Raw genomic sequence first — 27,772 nt, forward strand, 5'->3', positions numbered from 1 at the left:
GCTGAGAACAATTGCTGCTCTTCCAGTGGACCTTGGTTCCCAGCACCCATATCTGGTGACTCACAAAATAGCTTGTCAGTCCAGTTCCAGGCATTTTAACCAGGTAAACCACCTTGGTGGGCACTGATGTAAATAAAAATAAATCTTCAGAAGTATAAGTGCACATTACTCTCCTTACTCATTTTTGACTATTCGCTGCTCCCTGGCCAACTCACATGATGTTATGCACTCACTGGTAGGAAGGGTAGAAAAAGCTCAAGGGATCAGGAAGCAGAGGTAATTGCCCAAAACTCCATCAGCCAGCATGAGTGTCATGAACTGAGTGTTGCACACACATCTCATCTTTTCTCCGAGCGTGGAAAAGCACATGACCAAGGACAAGCGCGTCTTCCCCAAATGCCTTCGTCACTGCTGTGGCCTCAGTGCCAGGCCTGTGTGAGGTACTATGAGGAGAGGCTGGAGACAATGTCGACATACAGCCTGACTCAGGCCTCTGGTCTCTGCTGTGTGATCGTTGACATGTTTCTTAACTTATTTGTGGCTTGGCTTCCTTGTCTCATGACTATAATGTAGAACAGTATATCTACCTCAGGGGGTAATTTTAAGTAATACATGAGTTCATGCATAAAGAAGCTTATAAAAGTGGTGCCTACATAAGTGTGAGGAAGGAGAAAACTCTAGAAGTCCAAATATGCCCAAGGAATAATTGGTCAGCATTGCTTTAACAGTGAGGCAGAAACAGGGGGGAATTGTCAGAGTTTCCCCCGTCTTTCATTGAAGAGGCATTTGAAACTCCCCAGGTAAAATTCTTGGGTTCTATACATACCTTCTAGAACTTTCCTTCAATCTGGTGTGTAATCTGAAAAGAATGGTGTGTGTGTGTGTGCACGCGTATATGTGTGTGTTGAGAGAGAGAGAGAGAGACAGAGACAGAGACAGAGAGAGACAGAGACAGAGACAGAGAGAGAAGAATGTTTCTGAGGCACATGATTTGACCTGTGCTGTGGCCTTGTAACAATGATCTGGGTGAAAGGAGGCTTGTGTCCTGGGCTGCCCCTCACAAGGCAGAGTTCAAATTGGGTAGACATTGTTCCAGTGTCTTCCATCTTGGAAGATTTTACTTTGCTCAGTGATACCTAGATGTGAGAAATGTATTGACCAGCCAACCATGAACAATATATATCAAGATTTATCATCTCTTGAAGTAAAAATTGACCCCAATTTAACCTCTATTAATATTTATTTCTCAGGTCAATAAATCTAGAATTTGTCTTAGTAAAAGTCAATGTCAGTTGAATTCTGTCTATTAATCTTAGAGGGCACACAAAAAAGAAGCCGTCATTTGAAAATATTAAAAATAAAGTAAGAAAGCCACACACAAAATCCCCAGGAACAAAAAATAAAAACCCAAACCAAAACCTGATTTAAAAACAAATGAACCCTTTCCCCTGCAGCCAACTGAGTTACAGGGAGGCAGAAGTTCAGGTGCATTCAGACTCACCTGTAATCCACAGCCATGGACTGGAAGGTATGGAGGTGTCATGGACATCAATACTCTATAAGAGGTGCTGAAAACCGCACTCATCCATGATGGCTTAGCATGTGGCATATATACCAAAGCCTTAGACAAGTGCCAAGCCCATGTTTGCTTGCATCCAGCTGTGATGAACCTATGTATGTCAAGTTGGTGGAGACACTTTGTTCTAAGCACCAAATCAACCTAATTAATGTTGATGACGACAAGAAACGAGAGAAATAGGCAGGCCAGGCCTTTATATAATTGGTCCAGAGGGGAGGCCACAGAAAGTGATTGGTTGTAGTTGTGTACAGGTTAAGGGCTATGGCAAAGAATCTCAGGACAAGGATGTCATTGAGAAGTACTTTGCTGTAGGAATTTCTATAGCCAGTAGCCTTTAAGTTACCCGTCCACTTGAGCATAGCCTCTTATACTATATATGTCGATGTAAAGCTTGGGTCTGACTTTTCTTCCTGTGGCATGATTTGGTTACTGTTCATGCAGAGGATTGTGACCTCTAAGTCTACCCCTAAATAAATAACCCTTTGTTATACTCAATTCTGAGCTAGCGTGGAATTTCTTCTTCATCTGGCACCCACATAGATCCGGACTCCATACCTACCTGGTGTACGGCTTAAAGACCTAGCTGGTCAATAGCCCAGAAAGTCTTCCAACACTACCTCTTGGCTCAGCTAACTGCGTGCAGCAACTTGCGAGCATCCCCATTGCTGCATTCTTTGCCCCGTGGTGACTTGTGCAACTTCTGGTTTGTGTTCCCTGCCTGTGAGTTCTGGCCTTCTTGCTCCTGTATGGAATTAATTATTTGCTTTTAATTTGTCAAGCAAAGCATATTTCTCAGTATTTAACCAGTACCAAGGTGGGAAACTAAAGCGGCTCAGGACCGTTCATGTTGCCACTGGTTGCATGGCTGCTAGTTGTGACTCTGCAACCACAACTTCTGCTGGACAATAAAGATTATTGTACTTAATAATTTTACAATATTACAATTTACCAGACCTCATAATGGGTAATTAATAAAACAATAAACTTGAAAGTTCTATAATGGAAGACAATATTACCATTGAAAGGTTTAGCAAGCTTTTGCTAATACTATGGACTGTATTCTACAAGGCTTATATGGTTATGGCAATAGATCCATTTATTGCATATTGGGACTCAGTTTTTTCTTCAGATTTTATCTTTAAGAAAATAATTTGATAACAGAGCCAAGAAATGATACAGTCTTTATAGATTAATAATGAACAGCTAGCTGACAAGATTAATACCATTGAAAATCAAAGTTACCTGAAAAAACTGATATTATTGAAAAGGGTAACATTCATTTGACAGACAAAATTGAATACATGTCTAAGGGTACTGTGAAATTATCTGAAAGAATTCATACTGCTGAATTTGACAATCAAAATTTGTTAAAAAGTTATGATAGGTTAGCAGATAGAGTATCCCTCCAGGAAGGCAACCTGCACACTATCCAAATAATGTTCAAGGATGAGATGTTTCTTTAAAGGAAAAACTTGAGACCTTGGAATCACATGTGCAGAATGAGGACCAGAGACTATGTGCCTCAATGAAATCACTAGAAATATATACAGGTCAGGAGATTCAGATTTTGCAAAAGACAATAATAAAAAGATTTGAAATGATTGAGGTAATTATTGAAGCTGATGAGCAGGGAAAAAGGGTACAAGGACAGGGTTCAACAATGTTCAGTAGCTGTCAGAGATGACTTACCCAGGGTTTTAGCTTCCTACCCTGTAATCTATTCTGACAAAGCACCAAGTTCTAAAGGCCCAAAAGGATCCAAAGAAGGTAGATGGATACCTATAAGAATGAATAATCTAAAAGAAATAAGGAAGCTGTTGTAACTATGGCTTGCATTCTACATTCGTTAGGGAGATGATAAAGATATGGGATTCTAGCATTAAAGCCACATCACATGACTGGCTTGAATTAGTTTCAGTAGTCCTGGATGACAGGCCTCAACTGATGTTTAATGCTACTTGAGAGAAGAGACTAAAATTTTAGAATAACAGGAAAAAGCAAAAAGATTTGAGACTTCCCAAGATCAAATTCTTGGTGAGGGCACTGATGCTGACCCACAGGCTCAAGCTCTTTACAATAAACAAATCTTGTTCCTATGCCACAAAACAGCCTTAAATGCTTGGGACAGGATTCAAGAACTTGGAAAATGAATTGAATCATAAACAGGGTTGGAGATAACCCTTTAGTGACTTTTTACAAAGACTAACTAAGGCTGTACAAATAGGAGTAACAGATCTAGATGAACGATGAGCACTTATTGAATCTATGGCTTTTGAAAATGTCAACTTAGAATGTAAAAAGATAATTGGACCTTTAAAGGTTAGATCAGCACCAATGGATGAAGGGATCCTGCATACAATGGAATTGAGACATTTGACTATAATACTGAATCTTGGGTAGGAGAAGCAATTTCCAAAGGCATGAGGAGACATCAAAATACCAAATGTTTTAATTGTGGTAGAATAGAACACCTGAGAAAGGATTGTAGACAAGGAATTTCAAGGAATAATGTCTCCTCTGAGAATGGCAATAATGGGAAGACTCAGCCTTCAGGTATATGGAGAAGGTTTGGTAAAGGCCAACATTGAACCAATGAATGCAGATCAACAAAAGACAGACAAGGCAACCCAATACCACTGGGAAACTCCTTTGTGGGCCTCTTGCAGGCTCCCATGTCAAAAGTGGTCCAGTCATTTCCGGTCCTTGTGGAGGACATATCCCACCAGGAAAATTAAAAATCTAGAGCCTTCTGTAAAATAAACAAACAAACAAACAAAAAACAAAAACAAAAAATCCATACTGTTTTTGATGATGGAATAAACATGGAGCATAAATCAAAAATTTCAATAGGAAATAGGAAACATATATTCTGGCAGACTTCTATAAATGATCAAAGACAAAGCTAAAAGTGTATATAAATGGCATTGTAATTGTGGGTTTGATAGACACAGGTGCAGAAATGAATAACATTACTCCAGAATCTTGGCATCCAAATTGGCACATGTTCAATTATTAGGAATTGGAACCCTTTCTGAAGTGAAAGAAAGCATGAGATGGATTGAATGCATAGGGCCAGAAGGACAGAGAGGAAGGCTGAGGCCATATGTGGCTAATATTGCAGTGAATTTATGGGGTCATGACCTGCTGCAGCAATGGAACACTTAGATTAACATTCCTGAAATCCCAGAAACCCATAATTTTGGGAAGGCTATTATAAGGTACTATACACAAAGGTCACCAGCCATTCAGGCTGTACAAGAACACAAAGCAACTAGCAAATCTTTAGCAGTACCAACAGTCCTACTTTTAAAATGGTTAACTGAGAAAACAATATGGGTTAAACAATGGCTGTTGACGGAAGACAAACTGCAAGCTTTAGAACAGCTGGTACAGGAGCAACTAGATGCTTGCCATATTGAAGAATCAACCAGCTCTTGGAATTCTTCTGTATTTGTTGTTAAAAAGAAATCTGGTAAATGGAAAATGGTGACAGATCTAAGAGCTGTCAACAAGGTAATTCAACCTATGGGCCCTCTACAATCTGGAATTCCTCTGCCTTCTCTATTACCAAAAGGATGGCCTCTTACAGTTATTGATTTAAACGATTGTTTCTTCACTATACCTTTACAAGAAAAAGACAGAGAAAAATTTGCCTTCACAGTGCCTACTTATACTAATTCTCAGCCCACTAGGGATGCCAATGGACCATCCTTCCACAGGGAATGCTCAATAGCCCCATCCTATGCTAATACTTTGTAAGTTAGCCATTGGAAATAATAAGTAAAAAATTTCCTAAATATATAATTTACCATTATATGGATGACATTTTGCTATCTGATTCAACCATAGATACTTTATAAAGAATGTTTGAAGAAGTAAAGAAAGTTTTGCAAAAATGGGGATTACAAGTTACTCCCCCCCAAAATACAGAGAGAATATTCTGTCAACTACCTAAGTTATAAAATAGGTTTACAGAAAATTAGAACACAAATGGCACAAATTAGGAGAGATTCATTGCAGACTCTTAATGGCTTTCAAAGATTGATAGGAGACATTTCCTGTCTACAACCAGCTGTTGGGATAACACCTGATCTAATAGTTCATTTAAACAAAACCTTAGATGGTAACAAAAACTTAAGTAGTCCCAGAGAATTAATAGCTGAAGTGGAAAAGGGATTGATTGTTCTTGAAGAAAAATTACAGGAGGCACATGTAGATAGGGTGAATCCAAATCTTAATTGCATTTTAGTCATATTGCTTTCCAGAATTTTTTCTACAATAATTTTAATAGTAAGGGAAGATATTATCTTAGAATGGATCTTTTTACTACATAAACCAAGTGAAAGCTTAAAAAATTATGTAGAAAAAGTCTCTGAATTAATTATAAAAGAAAAATTGAGACTTTGTCAACTTGCAAGTATGGACCCAACAGAGATTATAGTGCCTTTTACTTCTGATGAAATTAAAAAAAATTATGGGAAGATAATGAACCTTGGCAAAGAGCTTGTGCTAATATTTTTTTTAGGAAAGATTAATAGCAATTATCACAAAGGTGATAGAATTAACCATATAAAGGGAATTACTTGGATTCTTCCCTGCATTTTACAGGATACACCAATAACTGAAGCCAGTACATTCTAGACTGATGCAAATAAATCAGAAAAAGTAGGTTACAAATCAGAAGATTTAAGTAAGGTGGAACAAAGCCCTTATAATTCTGTCCAAAAGGCAGAATTAAATGCCATTCTCATGGTGCTAAGGGATTTTAAAGAACATCTTAATACAGTTACTGATTTACAATATGCAGAAAGAATTGTCTTGCATATTAAAACCACTGAATTTATATCAGATGATACAGAATTGACTTCATTATTCATACAAGTTCAACATATAATCATGAATAGGCTCTGTCCCATATACATAACACACATCTGATCCCATACAGGTCTGCCAAATTTTCTAGTACAAGCTAATGCAGAAATTGATCAATTACTGATTGGAAGTGTGTTGAAGGTTTCAGAATTTCATTAAAAACATCATGTCAATTGCAATGGTTTAAAGAAAGATTTTTCTATTACATGGCAACAAGCTAAGGAGATTATAAAGAAATGTCCTACTTGCTCTTTCTATAGCCAAACACTGCTACCTGCAGGGAGTAACCCAAAGGGTACTCAAGGAATGAAATCTGGCAGATGGATGTGTTCCACTTTGCAGAATTTGGAAAATTAAAATATGTACACCACACCATTGGCACTTATTCATGTTTTCAGTGGGTAACTGCTTTGAGCTTGGAAAAGGCTGATTCAGTAATCACACATTTATTAGAAGTTATAGTCATCATGGGTATACCTGCACAAATAAGGATAGATAGTGGTCCAGCATATGTCTCTAAGAAAATGAAACAGTTTTTTGTTTATTATAATATAAAGCATATTATAGGTATACCAAACAATCCCACAGGTCATGGAGTTATAGAAAGATCAAATTGAAATAGAAAGGATATGTTAAACAAAACAGAAAGGGATAGAAAATATCCCCAGAAATAAATTACATAATGATTTATTGACCTTGAATTTTCTTAACGCTAATGAGAAAGGGATAACAGCAGCAGAGAGGCATTGAAAAATAGAAAAGTCTTCTGAATTATATCAGTCAGTGTATTTCAAGGATGTTTTGGCCTCACATTGGAAGCCAGAAGATGTGCTATGTTGGGGAAGGGGTTTTGCTCTTGTTTCAGCAGGAGAAGAAAAGTTATGGATACCATCAAAATTAATAAAGATTCAATTTGAAAAAGAGAAATCTCTTGAGAAAGAGAAATGGAAGCTCATCCATAGAGGTGACAACCATGCAGGTGGTAAGGAAATTATATAAGGTTGGGGCAGGATTCTTCTCTTGTCTTTACAGGAAAATACACATCTTCAAAAATTCAAGAGACCCTGGATGTTTGGATGCTGACAGCAGGAAAAATAATTATCCAATAAGGATTATCAAGAAAAAGGAATATGACTTATGAGGACAGGTGATCAAACCTTATGTCCTTCTCTAAATTCAAGCATGTTGTGAAAATAAAAATTAAGAATTTCTGTCTCATGTCAGGAGCCATGGTATGTGACAGAAAGAAAAAAGGAATTAAAAAAATACTTTTCTTCATACATATTTTTGTCTCTCTCGAGACAAAATGTACCTTTCATTGAATATATGTCTGTAAAAATAAAGTTTAAGTTTTCCTCAATGAACAATGAATTTTCCTGCAGTAATCTTTGAAGTTTCCAGGAAGAAGATGGGGCCCCACAACAACAACTCCACCTGGTTAATATGACATCATGATGTGGATAGCACTACTATAAGCTGTTTTGGGTAGCAGCTGCCCAAGATGGTTCCAAGTTGGTTAGCTGAAATGGTGTACTTTTTTTTTTTTAACAACATTCTGGCCAGAACTCCAAATAGGAACCTCACAAAAACCCTACCAAATACTCAGATACTATTTGCAATTATACCAGACAGTAATCTTGGAACTTAACTATCACATTACTTTCATGGGATTCCATAGAAAGAACATTGCCCCTATGACAGCTGGAAGTAATTCTAGAAGACAACATCCCCTCTCCCAACAAAGCTTGTCCTAGAGTTAGAAACATCATTTAGGAGTTGATTACAATTGTTTTAGGGTTGGGGATTGGGGGAAATTATGTAAGCTCAGGGATCTTTTTGAAAAAAAAGGAAAATTGGATGGGATAATAGATTATTGTGAGCTTATTCACACTAATAATAATAGTGAGTAATAGGTGAATACTTGTGAGCTATTATTAATATGCAATTTATATTGGTTTGAATTCTTGTATATTGATACAAACTTAAATTATATTGAATATGTTCCTATTTTTGTCTTTAATATTTGTATACCTAGGCAAAGTTATTTTGTCATATTATATGCATACTTGCTTAAGACAATTTATATATTGATAAAATTTTATTATTGCAATGTACATTTCTACCTCTGATCAAGACATTTATACATTGTTTACATTTTGGGGTCATTGTCCTCATTTGTTGCACAGTTGTTTAAAGATCATTTAATATTCTAATATGAAGTCTTAGTCTTTAAGTTAAATAGGTATTAAGAATTATATCAATAGTCATTCATGTTTATCATACTTATAGATACACTAATCAGGTTCTTTAGATACCTAGAGATTGTATTCTGCGTAGATAGGTAATCTTCAATCACTTCAAAGAGCTGTAGAATATGGCATATAAATAAGTTAGGGTTCTGTTGACATGAGACAGGATTGCTCCTGGCAGCTCTGATCTATTCTCGAGAGAATGTTGATCACCAAAGGTACTCCACTTAAAGTTTGTTTTCTTCTTGGCAAAACTGGCCTTTGGGCAAGGAACTGCTCATGCATCGACCACTGAAAAAATACACAATGTCCGGACAGGACAAGCAGGATACAAGAAAAAAGACTGGCAAATCTTGCCAAGACAGGCTAAGACGGTTTTGAAAAATCTCCTGCCTCTGAAAATGGTCTGTCAGTTAGGCCTTAGCCACAGTTGGTTGCTTCAATGTTGCAAATGAGACTTTGGGTGATTGCCCAGGTAGCCAGTTGTCTCTCTCAATTGTTGCACATTTTGGAAGTTGCTTGATTGCACATCCTGCTTACTCAAGTAATAATATTTCCAGTCTCAGGTCTTCATTGGGGTTGAAGACTAGATAGTTGTAGTTACTTTCTTCTCATGATTTGGCTAAGTTATTTATAATACAAGACTTAAACTCATTAGGATAGGATAATTATCAGTACATTTATCACATGTTTCTTGCTTGATATTGTTTATACTGGTTGCAATTCTTATTTTTATACCTGATATTTGTTCTTATTGTATATAATTTTGTATTAGCCTTAAAACACTCTTATTTAAACAAAAGGGGGAGGTGCTATAGAAATTCCCACAGCCAATAGCCTTTAAGTCATCCTCCCACTTGGTCATGGACTCTTATACTATATATGCCAATATAATGTGTAGGTTTGGCCTCTCTTCTAGCGGTATGATTCGGTTCCTGTTCCCCATTTGTGCAGAGGATTGTGATCTGTGAGTCTACCCCTAAGTAAATAACCCTTTATTATACTCAATTCTGAGCTAGTATGGGATTTCTTTTTAGCATCCTTCTTCGGTACTTCAAGTGCATGAAATTAATAAATAAAAATTTTGGCTCACAAAAAATGGAAAAAATGAATATTCAACCTCGAACATAATTTGTTGTCACTCCCCAGTTAACATTCTCAGTGGAGAGAAACTTCACTATCCAGAAAATGAGGTACAGGGCTACAATCTAGAATCAGCTGATTTCAAATCCATTATTTTACTTCTCTGATCCTCTTCTTCCAAAGACTTGCATTTCTTTCTATTTTATTCATTATTTATTCATTTAGGTTGGGCCTGTAACTTAGTGATGGGATGCTTTTCTAGCATTTATGAGGCCCTGGGATGGATCCTTGAGACTATATAGAGGAGGAAGAGGAAAGGAGAGAGAGAGAGAGAGAGAGAGAGAGAGAGAGAGAGAGAGAGAGAGAGAGAATGAGTGAAAGCAAGGAGGGATGGAAGTATATGCAATTACAGTGTTTTTATGTCGCCCACAGTCTCCCAAAGAATGTCAGCTCTGCTACTACATTTTTCTGACCTTAATAGAAAGAAACCTACACTATGTTATGATTTTAAAACCCCATAAAATGTGATATTAAATTTTGATAAGACCATCCAGGACATGTACCACCCACATTTTCTTCACTCGGTATTGTTCTCTCATAATGCTTTGTGTGGGAGGGTAACTTGTCCCAACACACATGATGTGTTTAACACATCTGTTTTAGACATATTAGCCACCTACAGTTACTATCTCTTTTCCATGCTTCATTTTCTTGCTTTTCTTTTCTCCTTGACAATAAATTTAATACTTCTGAGTCTTGATTCATTGTGTGTTTGGTGCTTGTGTGTATATGTGTGTGCAATAATTGAATACCTGATATTGAGTAATAGATAAAGTGGTTCATCTACCTCAAGATTGTGGTGGTTGGAGGATTCAAACAACATTGTGCTTGTATCTAACAGAGACCTCCTGCTGTGTGAAAACACCATAAAAATGTGTTGTATGGCAGAGGAGAGAGAGATCTCCATATTGGAAATAAGTTCTTTTTTTCTTGAACAACTTTCATTTGGAGGAACTAACCCATTTTTGAATATCTACATTAATCCACCCCCGAGGATTGGGTCCCTAAGAGCCAATTATCTCTCTTTAAAGTCCCACTGCAATATCTATCTATTTATTTATTTCAGACAGGGTCTCTCTGTGTAGCTCTGGTTGTCCTGGAAATTGCTCTATAGACCCGGCTGGCCTTGAACTTGATCCAGGTCTGCCTGCCTCTGCCTCCCCAGTGCTGGGATTAAAGGTACGTGACACTACTGCTTGGCAAGAGGAAGAAGAGAGGCTTCCTTGATTGGGAATCGAACTGTCCGTGGTGGTGAGAGCACTGAATCCTAACCACAAGACTACCAGGGATGGTCCCCATTGAAATATTATTACACTGTGGATTAAACATCATTTGATAGAGCCAAGCCACATTCAGGTCATATGCTTTGGGAACACCCTTCTTTCAGGTATTTAGTGTTATCAAAGCAGGTGTCTTGATGTCTAATTTATACCCAGCATATTTCCAAGATGCTCTTTGAGGTTGAACTGACATGAAAAGTTGGGAAAACACAAATACATTGTAGGTATAAAGCACCAGATAATGAAGAGGACTTTTATTTTATTTTAATTTGTTTTTTAGGTTTTTTCAAGACAGGGTTTCTCTGTAGCTTTGGAGCCTGTCCTGGAACTTGATCTGTAGACCAGGCTGGCCTCGAACTCACAGACATCTGTTTGTCTCTGCCTCCTGAGTGTTGGGATTAAAGGCATGTGTTACCACTGCCCAGCAACTTTTAATATTTTTTATTCTTTAGGCTTAATCAATATCTGCTAGCGTTGACATTAACACCTAGAATCTTCCATCTGAAGCTAGACACATTATCCATTGCCTCATGGCTTCCTGCTTTAACTAGCATACAATAGCCTGTGCACATTAGCACTTCCCAGGTCTGGTTGCTTATGTGAGTCAGGTACACAGATGAAATGGGGCCTCGGCTTCCCTGACTACTCGCTCTCCAAATTTGTCTCTTCCCCTCCCATCTCATTAATTCATTTACAATACAGTACCCGATTATTTTATTTGTTTAGCCAGTTCACTTTTGTCATGTGACAGGGATCTATTTCACATGTCTTCTGCTTCTGCATTCCTTGGGTCCCACACTTATTTTGTTCTCTAGTAAATATTTATTGACCTATTTGTTCTATAGTATATAACGAATTAAATAAATACACAATTGCAAGGATGCATATGAAAGTAAATGCAGCAGACTGAATTCCAATCCCTCCCACCCCTGTATATTTTTAGCTGGGTGACTTGAAGTCTTCGGATGTGCTTTGCAGAAGTGAGGCGGATTTTCTTGACTGAAGCAGGCTGCAGCTGAGAAGTTGTCACCTGCTCCCTCTCCCCTCCTGTGACGAGACCTGCCTTCCTGGGCCTACTTCAGAGAGGAGTAGCCCTGCTCCCTTAGTCTAGATGGTTGGGTCTCAGAAGCATGAGTCAGTTTTCAGCTTCTGGCTGATGGGCTGATTTACTGCCGAGGAATGAGACGACAGTCACAGCCAACAGTGACAGGTGACAGGTAGCAGGTGAGCTGGAGGAGTGTCCATCAAGCAGGCAGTTCTATGTGCCTGAGTTTTGAAGACTCGGGTTTTCCAGATTGTACAGGAGGATATAGAATTAGGAAGTCCTGGGGGCAAGTGGAGAGCATCCTCACGGCCATTCTTTTCCTTCTCCCTCCCATCTCTGTCCTTCACACAACAGATGCTCAGGGTGGATACGACTCCAGCAACTCCTAGAGGTTTGCTGGGAGCCTCCTTTGTCATAAGCCACCCGGACTGAGGGAGGACAAGTCACGCCTTGCTGTGTACGTTCATCGTCTCTGTTCCCGCCATTTATGAGAGGAAGCAAAGTTAATTCGACATTTATTCATCTTCCATAATGAACTTGTGAAGAATGGCACGGATCGCTTCCCGCAGGCTCCCAGAACATCATTTTCTAAATGTGTGTGTGTGTGTTTTTTTTAATCACCTAAAATGTTTATCTGCCCTGAGGTTTCAAGACAGAAGACTCACTGTTCCAAGTACCCTGCAGAATCCATAATAAATTCACCATTAATTGGAACAGCAGGAAAGTCAATTACAGAAAAATACCCAATCTTTTTATCAACCTACTCATATTTCTTATTATCTGGCATGCAATGTTTGTTTTTCTAGCACAAATAATGTTAGCACTTATGCATTTAATTTACTTTTCTTGGAATCTCTCTCTCTTTTTTTTTTGGTTTGGTCCTTAATGCAGTTAAAAAAAAACATTTCCGGCTTCTATTTAAATGGTGGCATTAAAACTTTTTAGAACATTATAATTTAACTATGTTGCTATGACAATAGTGAGGCTTTCGAGATGATTACCCAGCTTTCTGAGTTCCAGAGCTAAGATTATAAGAACTCATTCAGTGACAGAGGGACTTCGGCAGGACCCAGCATGAAGGAGACTCATCCTATCTTAAAAAGAAAGGCCTCCTGTCTTTAGTGTGCCACAGAGATGTCACCAAACTATAGTGGGCTGTGCCTGTCCAGTTACAGTTAAAGTCCCAGACTTCTTTCTCATTGGCATGTGCTAGGTCACATGATGACCTCTGAGCTAACCTTAACAGACAAAAGTGTGACTAACTTTGATGGGTCTCAGGCTTTATGTTTTGGGTTTGTTTTTCCATAAAAACAGAGGTTAAGATGGGCCTCACTTTTGTTATATAGAAGGAAAAGAAGTTTCCCCAAAAGAAATTGCCAGTATTATCAGAACTGGATAGATAAAATGGCTATAAATCTCACCTCACCCGTGTGTATCTAGAAAAAACAAAACAAAACAAAGTGTGTATCAATTCTGGCCTTCTACAGTAGATTTAATTTTTGGTTGTAAAATCATTCTCCATGAAATGGTCTGAATGCACGCGACAAACTCGAAATTCCTGTTTTGAAATCCCATTCCCAAGGTAATGGCATTAGGAATGAAGACATTTGGGAGGTGATGATGTCACAGAGACAGCGTTCCTGAATAACAGGTGTGCTGCTGTTGAAGGACCTGAGCCTCCCACCCACCGCCCAGTCCCCTTTACCAAATGAGTTCATGGAAACAGAGCTGTATGTGGGCGGGAACATGGACAATTACGGGAAACGGATTTCTACTGTGCATAAGCCAGTCAGCTTATGTTATTTTGTAAGAGCAGTCGGATGGATTTGGATGTTCCCTCATGATCTGTTAGATCTAGACCTTTGTGTTGTCCGCATCATGGTGGAGTCCACTTCCTGTCTCTTGAGCTAAGATTTGATCATGTGATTGACGTTGGCCTCCTGGACATCAGAGAGCGACAGGTCAGGGTGCGAGAGTATACCACAGTGTTTAGGTTGTGACTTTTGCTACTGTCGCGGGAAGAATGTGCTGTGGGGATCGGTTGGCCACAAAGATGTGAAGCACACCTGAAGATGATTTGTCCCCTGAGTTCAATCTGGCTAAATTCAAAACATCTGAGCTGGACCGAACTACAGATGCACAGGTGAAAGAGAAGTTTGTTGATAAGGGTTGGTGAGATTTTTTTTTTTCCTGTTCATGATATAGATGTGACATTTCTTATTCCATCTAACTCTGGAGTAACTGGCAATGGGTATGTACCTGAGAATCCATTAGCTGCATTTTCAAGAAAGTCATCCATCTTTTCTCTTCAGTCTGTCTGGACCATCTGTGAAGTGAATAAAAATGATTTCTAATTAGTTGAGTAATTTTCCACCATAATTCCCCCAAATTAGATTTTATTTCTATTGTCACCCTTTTTTATAAACTTTCCTCCAAACTCTAAGAGTTTGTAATTTGTGTCCCCTAGTGTGTAACACTGAACGGGATGCCATAAATATTCCACCACTCTGAGCATGCTCAATAAGAATTACAACTCTATTATTATGACTACACTTAGCATCTACAAATTTGCCTGTAAATGGAGATTTATTGGGGGTTTCAGCTTCTCGGTGACAGAACAATATTAATGTCTTCACAAGGACAAGCAAGTTAATCCAGTCTTTCTGTATGCTTAAAGATGCTTGCTAATGCTGTCAGTTTGGGCAGTTGGCTTTGTACATACAGCAGTAGCGTCTCTGTTATATGTGAGGGCTGGAGAAGGGGTGGTATTTGTGTATTTTTTTTTGTGGCATTATACAGGATTTGAGACTGCAGAGAAGAAAACATGGTGATAGACCTTCCATTTATCCTGAGCTGCAGACGTTCAAATAAGGCATGGAAAGGGGGCCAAGCCTGGTCCCTGTAGGAGAATCTACAGCGACTCATTGAAGAAGTCACGTAGTTACAGAGGGGCCTCTGTGACTCAATCCACCTAGGTTTGAATCTTATGATTCATTAAGTTGTGTAATTCATTCAAGAAACCTTTACTCAAGGCTCATTTGAATTGCATAATTTATCCAAGAAACCTTTACTCAAGGCCTGTACTAAGTTAAGCAAGGTTTAAGCAGTGTAGGTTCAGGCTCGGCAGGGCTAACATTCTACCGAAGCGTTTTGAGTTGATCAAGTAAATCTATAAAGGTGTAAATGCAACTCACGGGAGTTCTGATGAATGTAGGCGAGGGCTTGACCTCAGCGGGCAGCTTGAGAAGTTCTTTCTAAGGAAGATATGATGGAGGTGAGTTCTAGGGAACAGGTATAAGACAACCCTGTGCTTCAGAACAGAGCAGGCTGGTGGCCACAGGTCTTGTGTTGGGATGCAGCCCCTTACACTCTAGAATCAGAAAGGGCTGTGGCAGTGGTGGGGAGACGCAATGAACTGGTATTCTTAGATGTGCCTGGAGAGGAAGGTAGAGACCATGAGTTCAAGACAACCTCGGGAGATTATATTCATTCTAATTGCAGTTAGAAGCCATTGCTTAGGGCTGAGTATGGCTGGGGCATATGAAGGACCTGTTATTTGATGCCATTGTCTATTATAAGGAGAAATAGTCTGGGCATTTAAAGCAACCTACCCCTCAGATTGAAGGAATACAAGTATGATATTTCTATGTTCCATTCTTTTTTGTTACAGATTATTTTTTCTCCTTCAAAATCCTTGTTGAAATGCTCTTGCCATTGTAACAGTGCTGAAAGCTGAGACTTAGCAGGGGTTGTCTGTAGATGGCTGTACTCCCAGCATTTAGGCAGGTCACAAGTTCTGCCATGGGATGATGTGGTAAGGGCTTGGTGTTGGTCTTCTCAGCCTCCAGAGCTGATAGTCTATAAACCCACCATCATTATAAGTTATGTAGGCACAAAGTGGACGTCTTTACTGCCACCAGAATAGATACTCCCGTTTGTGGTATCTGCCGATTCTCCCTATTGGTAGTTTGTGTCTTTATCTGCTTATAGGTTATTCTGAGGTCAATTTTAGTAGGGTCAGTACCCATGAAAGCACAAACGCCATGGATTGTGAAAGGGTTTCTATTAATATTGATCTGTTAACTTAATATCTCTGCCTGGTTTTAGTAAGAGTTTGAGAAGGGTACAAGAGATAAGAGCCCTCGTCCCAACCTAAGGTCAGAACTGGCATACATAAACAGAGATGTCGCACGAATCAGGACTGGCTTTGCTACTGTTGAAGGGGAGGCTGGCTACTGTGCTCAGACACATAAACACATAAACAGGAAGCAAAAGGCTTCCTGAAAATTAGACTTGCCCTTTCTGACGATGTCAAAGACAACTAGAGCTCATACTTTATGTTGAGTAGAATTTTACTGCTGAGCCAAGTGAAGGTTAAGAGCATGGTCTCCATCTTAACAAGAAGAAATGAAGAACTAGGGACTACAATGATAGTCCAAAATGTGCTGGGACCAGTAGGGGAAAACGCAGGGTGTTCCTTGAAGGGAGTGACATTTGAATGACAGACTTCTTATTCAAAGACTATTGGTTGTTGACTATGGTGTAGGTTCTACTATTGAGGATGACTTTGGGTTAACACAGAGACATGATGGCATTCCAAGATGAGGTTCCATATTAGGCAACAACACAGAGGCATTTTTGGTCCAGAGATACAGGCTAACTAATTGATAACCTTGGTGGTGCTCCACTGACCTCACCATGGCGGTCACCCCTCCTGCTCAGGATTCCTTACTGGTGTTATCCCTCTGGTGACAGAGGCTAAAACAGACAGTTAGGGCTGGACATTCAACATCTGCAAGGCAAGAGCTAGTTCATAGTCTGGTTTCTTTGCTTCTTATATGATCCAACTTGTAATGAGGTTTCCCATGTGGACATTGAGTACAGTTGTCCATGTGAAAAACAGGACACCTCTCTTCCTTATGGGCATTTCCTGAGAGTTCTTCTCAAATCAAAGAGTCTCACACCTTATCTGCACCTCAAGATCTTCCTCAGGTAAGGTAGCCCTCTACCTTTTCACTACTTAGAGGAAGACACATAAGTTAATTATGTACAAACACAATTAAATATTAAATTAAATCATATTCCCAAATGTTTACTCATAAGATCAGTCAGCTTCCGAATATTGTTGAGTACCCATAATTCCTGAGCAGTGTGGGCATTGTGCCAAGCATTTAACAATGTCCATGCTGCACACTGAAACTGCTCATGGGCTATTACTTCACCGTGAATGTGATTCACATCACTACACTGACTGTAATAGGTTTGTTTTTTGATTTTTTAAAAAATGAGTTTGTCTTTCTTCTATCATAAGCGTTCTAATATGTTTATAACATGTTGCAATGTTGACTCAGCTGCTGCTAAATACCAAATGCCATACACCATCACGGGGTGCTTATCTTGAGCCCAAAGGGCTTATCTGGTTATAGCGAGTGTATCATGCTGATGTTGACAACTCTTGCAATTCTCAGGTCAGGGCTTGGGCAATCACGAGGACTATTTAGCCAGAGATCACCTACTTTTGAAGAGCAGGTCAGGGTGGCTATCTTAGCTCAGTGTTCTCTTGGAGGGTAGTCCAATCTGCCTCCATATTGTTATTCTTCACGCATGCACTCACATGTGCATAGCAATGCTCGCCAGCAGGTACTTTCCTCTTTCTATGAATGTATTTGATCGTACAAAATCATAAATCCATCAGGACATCTTCATACATGGTATATAATATACTTCAATCACATTCACCTCCTATTATCTTATCTTGTCCCCCTCCTTCTTTCCATTGGTCCCTTCTACTTTTATGAGTGAGCTCCCATTATATATATGTACATATAAAAAATTGGACTGTGTGCATAAGATAAAACATGAAATATTTGCTGTCTTAAGGTGGCCATTCTCATTTGGATGAAGTAGACTTTAAAAGGACCCAATTCCAAAGCCCTAAGTAATGCCATGCTGCTTGTTTTTCGTGTCCCTTCCCTGTCTTTGGCCATAGCTGGACAACATTGCTTTGGAATTACAGAACACATTTTTTGTTCTATTCATTTCCAATCTTTATTGTTACCAATAGTTTTCTTCTGTATATGTTCACTCAATGCTTATTTAAATGTCAGGGGCAGAGCCCTGCATCTGGAAGAGACTTACACTAATGCTGAAACACTCCTGGGGACTCAGAGAAAGCTCCTTTAGTCTGTGTCTTCCTGGCTGCTGCTCCTTTCGAGACAATGTGCCTGGATATTGTCGCAAGCAGGAACAGGCCCCAGGGGAGCAGGCACAGAGTGCTGCCCAGCTGTCATGCATTCCACTCATGAATTCTCCCAGTGGAGGGCCACTGGATAGCTCTCTGGAGTCACTAGGCAGTGGCTATGCTGTTTTCTGTAGATATAATAGAGGCTCAAGGTATCCAAGGATCAGGAAGCAGAAAAAGGAAGAGATGGGGGGGGGTACTAGAACAAGATGTGAGGAGTCACACCTGCCCAGATGAGCAGTCAGGGATGTGAGGTGCAGAGAAAGGATGCTGGCTAAGCAAAAGCGAGAACCAAAAAAGATGGACAAAAGTCCATGGCAGATCATAAACCATTAAGAGAAAAGCATAAAGAGAGACCCTGAGAAATACAGCAAAGAACAGCACAGCTCTCTTTGCAGCATGGCTCCTGGGAAGGTAACCCAAACACTTTCATCGATCTGCTGCCAGAGCCTCTGAGAAGGACTGTGGACTTGAGCCAAGTTGCCTGGGTTTGAGTCTCACGTGGGTGCTAAGTGATTTCAAGTAACTAACTTAACCTGCACAATTCTAGATTCGCAAGACAGGGATGCGATAGGGGAGCTTAGTTCGTGGAGCTCTATCAAGATGCACAGGAGTCCCTGCATGTAACATGCTGAGAACAGTGCCAGGCCCCAGGTCTCTGCTCTGCAAGAATTATTAGACAAAGTTAACAGAGATGGTGGAAACATTTCTTGACGACTTCATTCTTTCAGGATCCAGAACCATCATCACTTTTAGAGGTTCCCAGAGATGAAGGGCACCAGGGGTGTCTCCTTTCTTCCCAGTTGTCTTCACGTGGCTTCCCTATTCTGCCTTGGTGCCGATAGTTTCCACCTACCTTCCTCCAACAGCAGGTGTCCTCCCTCCATGCTTGCTCCCAGACAAGCCAAGCTGCAGCACCTGGGGGCTGAGTCAGAGCTCACACAGGTTTCCCTCTTTGCCTGCTCTGTGTTTTCAGGCAATGGCATTGGATACCACTTCCCCGTTCCCCTAGGACATCTCCTAAGCTGGTTCCGTGACAGGGCCCCTTCCAATCACAAAACCATGTTTCAAACCCAACAATAGCGCACTGGTGTGTTCTCATGGCCTTTCACCCAGCAGGTGGAAGCCTCAGAAATGGGCTCCTCCCACCTCCCCAACAAGGCACCTGGCATTTTCAGTTGATATCTAGCAGGTTGAGCAGCGAATGGTGTGCGTGTGTGTGTGGGGGGGGTATATCTTGCAAGAGTAATCAGGTTGAACTGTCTCCTGAACTGTTACTCAGATGGCAAGCATGTGGGGGGTCCTTTAAATGGGGCCATGCCTTGCTTCTTCAATTCTGGCAGAAGAAGTGCCAAGAACAGTTCTTTGGAGAGGGATCTTCATCCCAGGGAGGCCCCGAAGGTTGAACTCCACTGGCGAGGCCACTGTTTCTCCTCCTCCTCCTCCTCCTCTCCTTGGAGTACTCAAGAGGAAGAAATGCCATGAGTCAATTTCAAATCCACACAGTTGCCTGTCAAACACGGGCTCTTGGTAAAGCAGCACATGTAGTGTGTGCACAGAGACACGGAAGGTGCCGTGGAGGAATCAGACTGCATGAACATGAAGAGTTTGCATTTGAAGACCAGGATGAGGGCAAGGCTCCCTGCCAAATGGTTCTGGACCCCCACTCCAGCCAATGGTTCTGTCTGCCTACTCCCCAGACTCCCCAGAAAGACTGCCTCTCCTTTTCCCTGTCTGTACAATCCCCACCAAGCAAGACCTCACCTGCTCCCTCCGTGCTTGGTGCACTGTGCCCCACCCACAATTTCTTTTCTTTTACAAATTCCTCCAAGAGACATTCCTACCTGAACGCAGATATTTGCTGGCTTGGAACAAACCTAACATCTAAAGCCTTGCTTCTCCTTTTGCCCTCAGCCCATCTCAAAAACCCACCCGCACACCTGCTTGCTCCGGCTGGCTCTCACACAGGCTTCTCCCTCGTCCCCGCCCCCCATGCTTGCCTGCTGAGACCTACCTCCAGCTCTCTGTCTGCCCTGTCCCCTTTCCTGCGCGCATCTGCGCAGACTTTTTCATAAAAACGTCAGCTGTTAAGTTAACGTTATTTAAGGGGCCTTGGGTTTTCGTTCCTGAGTGCAACCTAAGCTGGATCCTCGAAGGCCTGACAAGAAGCCCAGGCGGTATAAAACATGACCCACAGAGGAACTAAATAAATAACCTGGCTGTGGGCTCCCAGGCCTCTCTATTTATCACTGAGGCAAAGATAAGGATCTGATTTAGAGTGAACCCTGGTGAGGGTCGGAACGGCACAAGCTGTAATATGATCTGCGGGGGAGGGCTGATAGCCCTAAACAATGTGAAGAAACCCTGTCAGATAAATAAAACAAACTGTTTGTCCATTAAATAGTGCTGTCAGTAAGAGAACCGGGAAGCCAAACACAGCTAAATCCAATTCCTTTATGGCCACACAAAGCCAGAAACATCTGAACCATGCTGGGGAATAAGTTTTCTCAGAACGTGCTGGGGGCTGGGAAATCTGATTATCGAAGTTCCTGGGGGGGAGGAGATAGTAGATTTTTGATCCAGGGCATGCCCCATGCCCTCTGTCAACCGTGGACTTTGGAGTTCTTTTATGTGTAATGACTTTTCATCCTGTTGGTCTAGCCCACCCTGTTGGCTTGTTCATGTGAACCCATGAGGTGATCCTGGCAAAAGAATTCTGAAGAAATGATTATGGGAATTCCTGGAAATGCCAGTGTCCAGGTGATCAGGGTGCCTACTGAAGGGCTTGCCAAGGGCAGAACCAGAGGTGGAGGAACTCATGACAAAGGACAACCTGCCACTCAGCCTTGCCAGTCAGGCTGCGTCGAAATACAGCCTACTGCTAGTGTAGTAGTGTGTTCAAAGATCAAGACAGCGGTTTGAATGTGAAATCTCAAGGGTCCACATAGAAATGTGAGGTTTCTAACGTGTCCAATGTTGCCATAGAATGTTCTTAGAGTTCCATGTGTGATTAGTTGAAAGCTGTGTGTGTGTGTGTGTGTGTGTGTGTGTGTGTGTGTATTGCAGCTAACCCACGAAAGCTCCTGGACTAGGGCAAGCATGGTAGAATGTTTTCCTGGGATTCACTGTGAAACTGCTGTTCTTGCCATGTTGAGCTTAGGGGTACAAAGGATGCAGAGACAAGACCCATCCTCAAGGTCTCGGGCATACCTACCCACATCTCTCTTTCCCTTTCAACTTTCTCATGGAATCCACGCAGCACATCATTGCATGTGACACAGAATGATCCCCTGACAGAAATTCGCTGCCATTGGTGTCCTACAGCTGTTCCTGAGACGTGTACCCCTGCACAGAACACCCCATCTCTCTCTTTGATAGTTTCTCATAAGCATTTGGATAGGGACTGTGGGTCAGTAGTTCTCTTGAGGCTTAGGGCAACCAAAACATGCTCGCATAGTTTAGCAATGACAATGAGGGTATGAGTGAGTCCCTCTGTGTTCTTGAAGACAATCAACCATGCAAGTGGTCAACATGGCCATGCCTGGCTTGTGAGGTAATCCAGAGGATATGCCAAACTGGCCAGCAGGAGCAGGTTGCTCTGGAGGACTGTGGTTGGTTCTCAGCACAGGCCCAGAGCCACCAGTGATACACACTAGACAGGCCCTTCCAGGGCCTTTTTCTGCAGATCCAAGAAGGTGTGACCCAGGGACACTACTCGTCATCACTGGTGAGTCTGGGCTAGCTTCTACTTGCTGCTTTAACAAGTGTTAAGTTTTGATTCCTTTAAAGCCAGGACCCTCAGACTTGCTTGCTTGCCAGAACTGTAAAAACATTTGTCAATTGTGGCTCCCCAAGAACCGTCTAGAAGACAGACTGGGCTTGAATACGGGCTTGAGTTTTGATGTGCCCAGTGTGAGTGTGTAAGTGGAGAAGGAACTCTCATCTCTGCTATGATCTGAAGAAACAGTTCTTCTCCACACCTTACAGATGGCAGAACTGACATCCAGAAACGGAAAGTGACCACAATTTTAAATCCAGGTCAAGACCAGTCCTCTTCACAGAGACTGTCACCTGTCACCGTAGATGTCCGCTGTGGGCTCTGTTCAAGTCCCTCATTGTGAGTTCAAGTTCATTTTGGGAGGGAGAAGAGGAAGTACTTATTTATATCGAATTACATACTTTCCTTGTATTTGATTTTTATTATTGAATTATTCTGCCACCTTTCCCTGCATCAAGCCAGAATCAGGTTCTATATTTCCTTGGCTTGGGATGTTCTTGAGAGAACTTTAGATCCCACTATTCACTCACTGGGGACCCTATGTGACAAGGATCAAGGGTTAATTCTAGATGGAAAAGCAGCTCCCAGGGATTGTGGGAAGAGTAGACGGAGACTAAGGACAAATGTTAAATGAATTGACAATTCTGAGACTTGAAATGTTTTTCTCAATAAATATTTTATATCAGAATTCTGGATATTTAACCTTTAGTTCTGAAATAAATGGAATATAAGCTTAATAGTTTACAGGTGGTGAGGCAGGGCTTGGGGGCATCTGTCTATGATCTTAGCAGTTGGGAGGTGATTCCTAGAGCCCATACATCCAAGAGTAGACAGGGTAATATAGTAAGACCTGATCTAACAACAACAGTGATATGCATTCACGGGCATTTCTACATATATCCGTAGAGAGCAGTTTCTTCATACGTGAGGGATTCCTTAAGGGAACACAACTGCAATTTTTTAAGTGAATAAAACTATAATGTGAGATGGTTAAGAGGACTATTTTAAAAACAAGAACATGTTGACCAATAGGAGTAAAAATCCAAGGGATATAAGTGACTTTGGGTCCTAGTTGACCCACAGCTTCAAATGATAGCAGCAGGAGTCTCTCCTTCTTTGCCTTACCTCCAAGCATGCTAACTTTACCTTTGATGCAAGTTTTCTCTCTCAACATACACCCTCCCAGCTGAACAACAGTCTTGTATGCCTGTCACACTTTTTATTGTCTTATTTTGAGACAAGTGCGCCACCCCCACCCCGATCCATTCGTTGTTATATAGTGTGCTGATTTCCTGTTGTGGGGTCAACAAAATGGACAAGGAATAAAGACACGACGATGTCCAAAGGCAGGGAGATCAAGATTGTTAAAGACAAAGTGGGGACTGATCCTGGTCAAGAATGAACTATGGATGCCTTCTACAAACAGAGACAAGATGGATGAAGGCAGAAAGCAAAGAAGCCAAGTCCACTTTCTCTCCTGTCTCACAGTCACACTCATTAAACCAGGAAGTCAAAAGACTGAAATGAACACTCACCGAGAAGGGGACTGAGGACAAGGTCCCTCTGCACTTGGGAGATTTCTAACTTGATGTTGTTTTTAGGAAGACTGACTAAGTTTTGTTTTCCTTTAAGAACCTCCAGTAACTCAGCCTGGCTAATAAAGTGCTGGCTTAGTACATTATGGAAGTCCTGGGAGACTACTGAATCAATTAGAATGATTTGTAATTAGCACACCAACCTAATGACAGGGTGTCTCTAAATGGCTTGAAAATAGTTTGGTCTTTTAAGGGACTTTCAATGCCCCTCTTATGAGCTCATTTATATTAGTGATGGGCTTATTAGGTTTACAAAAATTCTGCAAGATAAATTTTTTGCTCTGATTCTGCATGAAATGTCCCAAATTCTGAATGGAATGGTTTTGAATAATGACTAAGTTGTTTTGGTAGATAGAAAATTTCCCATCCATGTAGAAAATTATTCACAAAACCTCTGAAATTGAATAGCACAAAAGGCACCTTCGAGAATGCTAACCGACAGGAAGAACTAATGTTAGGTTTAGAAGTCCTGTCAAATAGAGGAGCCAGAAAGAATTGATCTGCCATTGAGGGCGCCATCACCACAACAGATTATCCAAGTGCACAGTGGCATAAAATAATTTCTTCCCTTTGTTTGTTTAGGTTTGTGTTCTATTGTTGTGACAAAGACCATGGCCAAAAGCAACTTACGGAGGAAAGGGTTTATTTCTGCTACACTCTCAGCTAATAGTTCACCGTTGAGGGAAGTTAAGGCAACTCCAGTCAGGAACCTGGAGGTACAAACTGAAGCATGGAGCAATGTTACTTACTGACATACTCCTCATGGCTTGCTCAGCCTCATTTCTTATAGAACCCAGTACCACATACCAAGGGTAGCTCTGGACACGTTAAGCTGAGCCTTCTCACATTTACCATTAACCAAGAAAATGCCCCTAAAGACTTGCCTATAGACAACTATTACTGAGATGTTTTCTCAATCATCGTTCTGTTTTCCAAGATGACCCTCATTTGTGTCAAGTTGACAAAAAAACATAACCCACACAATTAACCCCTTGTTAACTAAACACACACACACATACACACACACACACACACACACCCCACTATTAAACCATAACCTTTCCTTTCTTGATTGCCCCCACATCTCATATTAATATTATTATCACAATATTAAACCTGTTCCAACTTTTAAAAAGGCCCACAGTCTTTACAAGTTCAGCCACTTTAAAATATCCAAAGTCTCTCTTTAAAAAGATCAGACTCTAAATTGTGGGTTTCTGTAAAATAAAATAAGGCTACATACGTTTTATTCCAAGAGAGAATTTTACACCAAGGCAGAATCACAATCAAATCAAAGCAAAATGAAAGTCCAACCATGTAAAAAGCCTAGTGTGAGAAGCTCAGACATCTGGGAGTCACTGACCATTTTTCTGGCTCCAAAGATCTTAGCAGCTTTTCTTCTCAATTCCAGCATCATTGCCCACATAGCTATTTTCATAGACGCAGGCTACCCCATTCTATGCCTATTGCTCACATTGGTAGTTGTCCCATGGTACTGGAATGTCTACTGTCCTGGGTCTCTATGGTACCTGGGATGGATGACTAAGAGACTCTCTTAGTGTCTCTTCAGGGACTCTGACCATGCCACATGGTGTTAAGTCTCACTTTCTCTCCATTTTCCCTTCATTTCTAGGGTTTCCCACTGCAATGGAGGCTGCACGTTCACCAGAGACCCTTAAAACCTTAGCTTCTCTCTATGATGCCTCATGTCCTCAGAACCAACACAGCTTGGGAAACAACACATTACCAAGTCTGGCTACAACTCTGGTCCTCTTTGAGTCACAGCTTCTGGTGCTGACCCTGAGGAAATAGTATCCAGGATATTTCACCTCAGTGATGCTGGTCTCATCTTAATCACAGCCTATTTCCCAGTCACAACTAAGCAGTATCCCACTTCCTTATAAGGAAGAGGGTTCACTTTAGTTGTTCTAGTCTCTTGTTAGTCATAGCAGATTACTTAGCTATATCTGATCAGAAATACAAATTTCCTTTGTATTCAAAATATCACATCAACAGCCCAAACAGAGTCTTTATAAGATGGTCAAACTTTCTCTGAAACTTTACAAGTCAGCAATCCATCACCTGCACTGCTGTTGGCATTGTCTTCCAAGTTCCCACAATATCTCATTAAACTTTGAATGTTTAAGGGCTTTTCCAGCCCAAAGTTCTGAACGCTAACAATCTTCCACGAAAATCATGGTCAGGTTTGTCACAGCAATACCCCACTCCTGGTACCAATTTTGGTCTTTGTTTTCCATTGTCCAAAAGCAGTGGGATGGGTGGTGTATTTGTCTTGAAGGTCACAGAAACTAAGCAGAGACTATGGAGGGGGTAGTTATTACTGGCTCGCTCTCCATGGTTTGCTTAGAGTGCTTTCTTACACAAGCCTGAACCACCTGCCCAGGGATGGCATTGCCCACAGTGAACTGGGCCCTCTCATGTCAGTCACTAATCAAGAAAATGCCTGACAAATTCTCCTTCAGGCCAACCTTTAGGAGGCAATTCGTCAGTTGAGGTGCCCTCTTCTAAGATGACCCTTGTTTGTGCAGAGTTGACAGAAAACTAACCAGTGGAGTCCAGAAGCTTGAATGGCAGCTGTGCACTGATTGATCTTTTTCAAAGGTTTAAATACTGGATCCAAAGACTAGGTGCCCATCAGCTCATACCTCCAGGACCCAGCGTAAGAGAATAGAGTCTAAGAGGGTCATGGCTTCTGGAAATACCTGGAGTTGTAATTATCTCCTTCCTTGCCACGAGGGTGGAATTTCATGTAAGTGACTTGAACGCCCTCCTTTTTAATATTTGTTAGGATAATGGATGCCATCTAATCACATGTCATGGGAGAACTAAAATCATATGCAGCTACATATTAGATGGATATTGAGTAGTCTAACATTCCATTTTTATCTTATTTTATAGGAATCATATCCAAGTTATTAAGGGGTGGTCGGTCCTAGTCTGGAGCAGAGGTTGAATGGAGTAGAATTGCAGTGAAAGAATGTTTACATTCAAACCCCATGTCTAGCGCTTCCCAGCAAACAACAGTTTTCTTACCTTCACCTTTCATTTACTTTCCCCGTAGACACTGATTCCTATAGAGACTCAACATAAATAATAGTCCAGCAGAGCTTGAAATCATGGAGTAGTCACATCCTTAAACCCACTAAGCCAACTAATTTTCAATCCTCCAGGACAATAAAACCTATGATGTTTCACCACAACCACACAACCAACAACAAAAATAAAAAGGAGATGAAATGTTTTCTAGCTCATAACCATGGTTAAAAGACCAAATACATGTGATGTGCTGACCACAGGGTTTTCCTCATGATACAGCCTAACAACAATGGCACTGCCTGCACAGCTACTGAGTGATTTCCCTTTAAAGAACTATGTTGCTGTATGTAGTAACTCACACCCTTAATTCCAGATTCTCAGAGGGCAGAGACAGGCAGGTCTCTATAAGTTGCAAACTAGCCCAGAAGAAGATCTTGACTAAAACAAAACCAAAACCCAAACTCCCTCCTGTTGGAGGAGGGGTTGCTTGTTCATCCCGACTGCCCAGCTAGCTTAGACCTGAAATAATCACATAGAAACTGTATTAATTAAATCACTGCTTGGCCCATTAGCTCTAGCTAATGGTTAACTCTTACATATTAATTTAATCCATTTCTATTAATCTGTGTATTGCCATGTGGCTGTGGCTTACCGGCTTAAGTTTTGGCATTTCTGACTCTGGCAACTCCATGGCTTCTCTTTGACTCTGCCCTTCTTACTCCCAGCATTCAACTTAGTTTTCCCTGCCTACCTAAGTTCTGCCTTGCTATAGGTCCAAAGCAGTTTCTTTATTCGTTAATCATCATAGCACATAGAAGGAGACTCCCACATCACTCCTCCCAACAACAAACTCTAGTGTTGACAGAGATATTGGCAGATTCAAATCTGGCCTGGAGGTAATTTTGGACAAGGTTTTCGGTCTCTCTGAATTTT

The 27,772-nt window shown here is 40.9% G+C and overlaps 1 long non-coding RNA gene and 1 pseudogene across 2 annotated transcripts; one reads left to right on the forward strand and one right to left on the reverse strand.

Annotated features, from left to right (window-relative positions):
* Positions 1–1,454: 1,454 nt before the first annotated feature.
* Positions 1,455–1,917, forward strand: LOC146890285 (small ribosomal subunit protein eS12 pseudogene; annotated as a pseudogene).
* Positions 1,918–4,010: 2,093 nt separating this feature from the next.
* On the reverse strand, positions 4,011–27,587 carry LOC146890284 (uncharacterized). 2 transcript variants are annotated; one of them, XR_014999161.1, is made up of 5 exons: positions 27,492–27,587; positions 15,363–15,422; positions 14,428–14,494; positions 4,991–5,048; positions 4,011–4,328 (listed from the first exon to the last, which is right to left on the reverse strand). It is a non-coding gene; the product is annotated as an uncharacterized LOC146890284 (long non-coding RNA). The 2 variants fall into 2 exon arrangements; XR_014999162.2 differs by lacking the exon at positions 27,492–27,587 and adding an exon at positions 19,266–19,477.
* Between the last annotated feature and the right edge of the window lie 185 nt (positions 27,588–27,772).

This window comes from Myodes glareolus, chromosome 22, assembly GCF_982192425.1.
Source record: "Myodes glareolus chromosome 22, mMyoGla1.1, whole genome shotgun sequence".
Lineage (NCBI taxonomy): Eukaryota > Metazoa > Chordata > Mammalia > Rodentia > Cricetidae > Myodes > Myodes glareolus.